We start from the raw sequence: 7,361 nt of genomic DNA, 5'->3' as shown, positions 1-7,361 counted from the left end.
TCTGGGAAGTACTATATCAGAAAAACTCAGTTTTTCTAATATACAATAAAACTATTCTCTTTCATCCCATCTTAAAGAGCATATGAGCTTCCATATTTTACATATATCATAAAACACAATTTTTTTTACTTAAGATGATAAAGAATGTCCCTGAATGCTCAGATTCCAACTAGCTAGTGCTACATGCACTAGTTATGGAAGATCTTAGGGAAATTAACTCCATCAGCTAATGCAAAATACTCTTCAATTAAAAACACTTCCAGTCAAAGTGAAATTCTCTAAAGCCATCACATCTTGTTTTCATTTAAGACTGTCCGAGGAACACATAAATCTAAGTGATAAAAATTACTTCGCTCAGTTAATAGTCGTGTAATTTAAATGATTTTATTATGTATACAGGCAGAACTTATAAATCATATATTCAGAACTTATGAATCATACATTCATAATTATTTTCCTTTTCATTTTATTTTTAAAATTAATCTCATTTATCACTTTTTCTGTCTATAATAAATACGTCCATTTGATCTGCTTCTGAGTGAAAACAAGAGTTGGTGGATTAGTAGTAACAAAAAACACCAAAATGTATCAAGAATTGCCCCACCTGTTCTATCTAGTAGCTCCCACACCACCACCCTGAACCAATGGAAATAATTGTGCCACCCTGAATGGCAGGCACAATTGCTATTTCCATTGTTGAGTAAGGATTCAAGTCAATAACACGTTTTTATCAGGTTTCAAGCCAATAATGTTTTTAACTGACATGAAAACTTTAAAGGAATAAGCATTTTACACACAGCAAATATTTAACAATTTTTTTTTCTTCTCACAGAAAAGTTTGTAAGGTAGGTATTACTCATCTCATTATATATGTGAATAAATGGAGGAAGATAAGCAACTTGCCCAAAAATCACAAAGCCAGAAGATGAATCCCAAAAGAACATTAATCCAGGGCTGTTTCTTTCTGCTAAACGATGCTATTGCGTCCTTTCGGGGCTTCTGGGAAACTCTTCAGACTTGCTGACAGCACTTTCCTAGGACAGCTGAGACGCATTCGCTAATCTCTGAGCTGCTTGTCCTTTGTGGTTTAGTTTGGCCAAGACATAGAAGAGACAGTTGAGAATAACAGTTATTTGCATGCCTGGAAATACTTAATAAAAATGATTTCTACAAATAATGTATTTACTACATAGAAAAGGGTCTTTCTGCTGTTCTCGCTCATTTTCCTGCATAAATTAATTGTATTTTACCTTTGTTCAGTGTTCGCTGCCATTTAGCAATGTGTCGTTTCTATGAATTCCAGTGATACTACCATAATAATAATGAAGAAAAAGAGGAAGATAAGGAAATAGACATCGTAAAAATGATAAATATTTTTTATTGAAAATTTATCTCAGATTTTATATTAAAACAGTGTAGCAATTGCCTTTTTATTTGCTGGACGTTGTATTTTTAATAATTTGGTTCCTACATCTGGCATAGAATTTACCAGAGAAAGTATGCGCGATAAAAAGAGATAAGTAAAATTTTTGTTTGTTTTTAACATTTTGTGTAAGCAGGGTTACAAAATGCCAAGTGAAATCTGAAATTTTATTTTTCTCATCTAATCTAATTTCTTACAGAAGATTGTCCTAGGAAAAATGTAATATATATTGGCTTACTTCTTAAGCTGCCTCCTCCTTTAAGTAATATTTCGGTGCCTTTGAATATTTTATCTAATTATAAAACCAAGAAAATGAGATGGTTTTGCACAAAACTGAATAAAAATTGACTCAAGACACATTTTCCTGTCTCTATACAAACTGGTGATGAATATTTTAAATTCCAGCACCCACAAGTATTTTAAAATAATTTTCTTAATTTCTTACTTTTTTTTTTTTTTTTTTTAGAGACAGGATCTCGCTTTGTCTTCTGGACTGGAGCCATAATCATGGCTCACTGTGGTTTCAAACTCCTGGACTAAAGTGATCCTTTCTGGCAGCCAGGACTACAGGTGTGTGCCACAATACCCAGCTAATTTTTAAATTTTTTGTAGAGACAAAGTCTCTCTATGTTGCCCTGGCTGGTCTTGAAATCCTGGCCTCAAGCAATCCTCCACCTTCAGCTGCCCAAAGTACGAGGATTACAGGCGTGAGCCACTATGCCCAGTCTCCGTGTGTATATATTTATCACAACTGTTCTATAAATTATTTGTATAATTGATAATACAAGAAAATCCCTAGTAGTTAATCAACTGTGGCCAAATTATCTGCTGAGGCTTAGAATAACAGTATAATAGCAATAACAACAATACTAACAGATAACATTTAGTTAATGTTTATTTTCTGCTAGGCTGTGTTAATTTAATTTAATCTTCACAGTAATTCCATTGAATATGAGTATTATTATTATTGTCATCATTATATTCTTAATACCATAAATGAGAAAATTGATGTCCTGATTGTGCAGCCAGCAAAGGTGGAATTAGGAATTGTACCCAAACAATCTCAACCTCAGAACTACAGCTTTTAACCAGTATGTTATAGTACACCCAGGAAGGCCTCAACTTTGATATTTCTCTTGTTTTTGTTTCTCTGTTTGTGCTGTCAGAGTAGATGGGTTTGCCAGGAAAGTTTTAGAACTCACCAAACCTGCTGGAAGAACTTCAGACTTAGGGATGCCTTGAGATTGTGCCATATCAAACCTAGCTCCTGAGAGTCATTCCAGTTTAAAGTCACATCCTAGAGCTACCCAGGAGCTGTCATACAGAGGGAGGAAACCATCAGTCAGTCACCTGAACATCTGTAACACCAAACAGCCATTTCAAGAGGCAGAGCTTTGCCCAGTGCATTTTAGGCCCTCTCTTGGGAACATAAGGTCACCCCGCTGGTTCAGAAAGTTGAAAACAAGCTCTTAGCTAGGTGATGGATGTGGCATCATTGCACAAGATGTTCCCTGAGTAATGTTTTCCTGTTCTTGGACCTTAAAAGGAAATTAACTAAGAGAAAAGAAAAAATTCTGGGATTCAGGCTAGCCAGTGGTCTGTATATTTACTATATTCATGCAGAATAGCAAAAATTTCAGGTGAATTGAAGATAACCCAGAGCGTAAACTGAAAACCTCTTACAGTGACTGTAATTAGTGAGCATAAGAAAAAACGGAAGGGTAAAGAAGAGTGAGAATTGGGGGGAGGGAGGGAGGGAGGGAGGGAGGGAGGGAGGGAGGGAGGGAAGGAAGGAAGGAAGGAAGGAAGGAAGGAAGGAAGGAAGGAAGGAAGGAAGGAAGGAAGGAAGGAAGGAAGCAAGCAAGGAAGGAAGAAAAGGGAAGGAAGGAAAGAAGGGAGGAAGGAAGGAAAGAAGGGAGGGAGGGAGGAAAGGAAGGAAATAGTTAATTGAAATTTTTAGAAAATTAAAATTCCATAATACCATTATGGGCTCAATTTGCATTTTGCTAATTCTCACATGAGTTGAAAATTTTGTCCAGTTCTGAAATACTCCTGGGAGGGATAGTATGTAAAGGTGACCAATGTGATGTGGTACACTATCAGATAATATATATGACATTTTTTTGAGATATTTTAATGATTGATATGAATCTTTTAATGAATTTATAGAAGCTTTGTAAGTCTAATTTAGATATATGTTAACTAAATTTTTACTTTTATATGTTCCCACTTTTAGAAAACTGTATTTTTGTTAGAATTGGATAAATTTTTTGTGGGTGTAAGTGTGTGTTTTCTATATTCAGTCTCTCTCCCATTATAATTTGTACTTGCTATATGTTTGTGCACTGACTCACATTCAATACATAAGAAGGTGTACTGCATATTTCTGAAATATATGTACAATCACGTGTTACGTAACTATAGATATACATTCTGAAAAATGTGTCATTAGGCAATTTCCTCATTGTACAAACATGGTATACAGTATACTCACACAAAGGTAGCTGTTGTAGCCTACTACACACCTAGGCTATTCATTCTAGCCGATTGCTCCTAGGGTACAAACCTGTACAGCACGTTACTGTACTGGATACCATAGGAAATTGCAACCCAAAGGTAAGTATCTGTGTATCTAAACATAGAAAAGGTACAGTAAAAATACAGCACTAAAATCTTACAGGACTACTGTCATATATGCAGTCCATAATTGACCAAAATGTAGCTATGAAGCACATGACTGTAAGTGAGGGCTTGTATGTTAAGTTATATTTGTAAATAAAATAGAAGAGCTTATGACTTAATGAAATTCAATCTTCGTATATTTATAAAGTGAAAATGCCCCATTTATGTCTCCTGTTACATAATAGATATAAAAAATCATTTCTTTAATTAATTAATATAGTGTAAGTTCATCCTGTATTATGTTTAACTGACAGAAAATAACTAGCCATTGTCTAAGTTGAACACTCCCTCTGATATTTAAAATTACTGAATCTTCTCTTCCCTTTCCATGAACAAAAAGTCAAGATGCCTATTATGACAGATACAGAGAGTTTGTATATAAGGATTTTAATTTTTATGAGAAAATATAGGTATTGTTTCAAGGAATTATTAATATATAATTTCACATTTTAAATCCTCAACAAATATTAAATGTTACTTTTGAATGCTAATGTTTGTTTTAAAGTTAAATATCAAACATCTAAGAAAACTCACTAAATAATCTAAAACAATGAGAGGCAGTGTGAGAAAACAGGTGAAGGGCAGGCAGACGCAAGTTCGCAAGAGGCCTCCTATACCAGTTAGGGCTATGGAGCTTCAGTCTAAGTACAGGAAGGCCATTGAATGCTTTTTGATGCTTAAGTCACATTTATTGGGGTATAATGTACCTCATGTCCATAATTTGGAGCAGAAGCTTCTCACAGTCAACAATACATATGCACAATTATTGGAGTCAAAGGAGGCACTTAATGAAAATGTGTTTATTTTCCGATTTTTATTTCTAGGGGGATACAATGCATTGTATAGGATTGGAACTCCCTATATACATATACGTGTGTGTGTGTGAGAGAGAGTGTGTGTGTGTGTGACAGACAATACAAATATGTCATATCATATATGAATGTATTAAAATTCACTATTTGCACATAAAACTGATTATTATAGACAAATGTATAAAGATGTGCAACTATCACAATCAAGAAATAGATCATTCACTTCACACCAAAAAGCTATCTTGCATCCACCACCCCCTAGCAACTACCAGTCTGATTTTGTACCTCTAGTTTTTCCAAAATGTCATATAAATGGAATCACATAGCTTTTGTGTCTTGCTTCTCTTACTTAGCATAATGCCTTTCAGACTCACCGATGTTCTGGTATGTATCAGCTCATGATTGCTGAAATAATTCTATTGCATGAATTATTATGATTTGTTTATTCACTCAGTAGTTGATGAACATTTGGATTATTTTCAGTTTGGGCAATTGCAAATAAAGCCTTGAAAGCCTTTTAAAGAGGGAGAGACATAATTTGACTTACACTATAAAAAATATTCTGACTCTTGTATGGAGAATGAATGTCAGGGCATTTAAAGTGGGAGGCTAGAGACAGGGAAGTCAGCATGCAGTCCAAGTGACAGAAGATGGTAGCGGGTACAAGCAGAGATGTAGAGAAATCAATAGAATTAAAACAGTTATTTTAAAAGCAAAATGTAGAGCATCTGAAATAATAAAGAAGTAGGAAAAATCACAGATGCCTGGAGCAACTAGATGATTGTTCGCCTCTTCACTGCCGGTTATCTCTCCCCATATCAATTCAGTATGAACACTCCGTGGGTATCAGTTAGTGAAATTAAATTTGGGACATCAAAAATTTGAAAACATAGAGTTTTCTGTGAAATCTACAATATATCTTTCATTCCCATAAAAACAGATCTTTCATGACAGACAAGTAACTTCTAGAGCCTTATAGTAAGTTTCTACAATACTATCTTTCAACAAAATACGATTTAATTTCCCTTCAGAGTTACACATGGAACACTAAGACTAGATTGGATAATTTGGGGAATTTAAAATCATGTCACATTCACATTTTGGTCTATATATCAATTTAACAAAAATACTGGAACTGTGAGAGACCTGCTTTCACTGGCATACCTGAAGCAGCACATAATTCTGTGAGAGATTACTTCAGGGGTGGCCTTAATTCCATAGAATGAACTAAGTGTTCTCCCAGAAAAAATAAGAGAAAGAGGATAAGCACATGTTCATAAAGCTCCTCTCTTTAACTCTGAGAATTTTAGACTTGTACCATACAGTATATAAGGAGCTTCAACTAAAAATCATCTTCTACTCTTAATGAATAGAAATTGTGGACTAAATTTTTTTTACTCTGTACTCAGTAAATTGCTGTGTAATTACTGAAGTTGTACCTACTACATAATTAATCATATGCTTGTTTTTTCTAATATCTGAAATACAAAACCATATAATAGCAATATTTTGTATTCAAGTCACCTACGTTTATATCTAGACCATTTCTTCACTTTGAGCTGCAAGAATCAAATATGTGTAAACATTACAAAGCATATTGAGTATGTTCTACTGTCTATGTACCTGTGGACACATAACCATGACATGAATTACCAACAGTGGGGACTGGCCTTCACCTTCATCATTCCGTAGGAAGATAAAAAATACACTTTTGCTTAATTTTGAAGATCAAGTCTTATAATCAAAATAAAATTCTACTGATCTTTTAAAATAAAAATAGTAACAGCTATTTATTTGTTGTTTTCCCTTGTTATTGATGCTGTTTTTTAAATGTGGAGAAAGTAAAAAATCTTAGGGGCTCCTATGCTATGCATCGCCTTAGTGATGAAGTTGCTTTGTTAAATTTTGGGGTTTTTCTTAAAGCATTTAGTAGGTGTCTATATTGTATCATTGAGGCCACAGAGATAACAGGAAATTGCCCTTGTCCTCCAAAGTTCATTTTGTAGAGAGGAATAATAGTGTGTGCTACTCAGCTCAAAGCTCATAGTATCAAATAACTATGCAAATATTTACATATATGACATATATACACATACACCCATCCCAAACTTTAACAAAATACATATCCCTGACACTTCACACCCAAGCTCCACTAAACATTCAAAAGAATATCCCACTGCCACATAACGAGACACGTATTAGACATATAAAGTAGCCATTTAATAAAGTTTTAATTTGAAATTTTACAGTATTTTTATTATCTATAATAAACTTCATGTAACTCAGCACACATAATAATATGACAAGGCCGGTGACCAGGCAGTTTTTTATTCTGAGTTTCAATTACACATTTATAAAGTGGGTCAATAAATACCTATCTGATAGGGTAGTTGTCAGGATTTGATAGAACAATGTAAGTAGTGGCCAATAGCTAACACCGGAAA

The 7,361-nt window shown here is 34.2% G+C and overlaps 1 long non-coding RNA gene across 1 annotated transcript; it reads right to left on the bottom strand.

Moving 5' to 3' along the window:
* Nucleotides 1–365: 365 nt before the first annotated feature.
* Nucleotides 366–2,738, bottom strand: LOC141409638 (uncharacterized). Its single transcript, XR_012430789.1, has 2 exons — nt 2,626–2,738; nt 366–1,078 (listed from the first exon to the last, which is right to left on the bottom strand). It is a non-coding gene; the product is annotated as an uncharacterized lncRNA (long non-coding RNA).
* Between the last annotated feature and the right edge of the window lie 4,623 nt (nt 2,739–7,361).

This window comes from Macaca fascicularis, chromosome 2 (assembly GCF_037993035.2).
Source record: "Macaca fascicularis isolate 582-1 chromosome 2, T2T-MFA8v1.1".
NCBI lineage: Eukaryota > Metazoa > Chordata > Mammalia > Primates > Cercopithecidae > Macaca > Macaca fascicularis.
The sequence above is the reverse complement of the archived record's forward strand: the minus strand, read 5'-3'. Positions and strand labels throughout refer to the sequence as shown.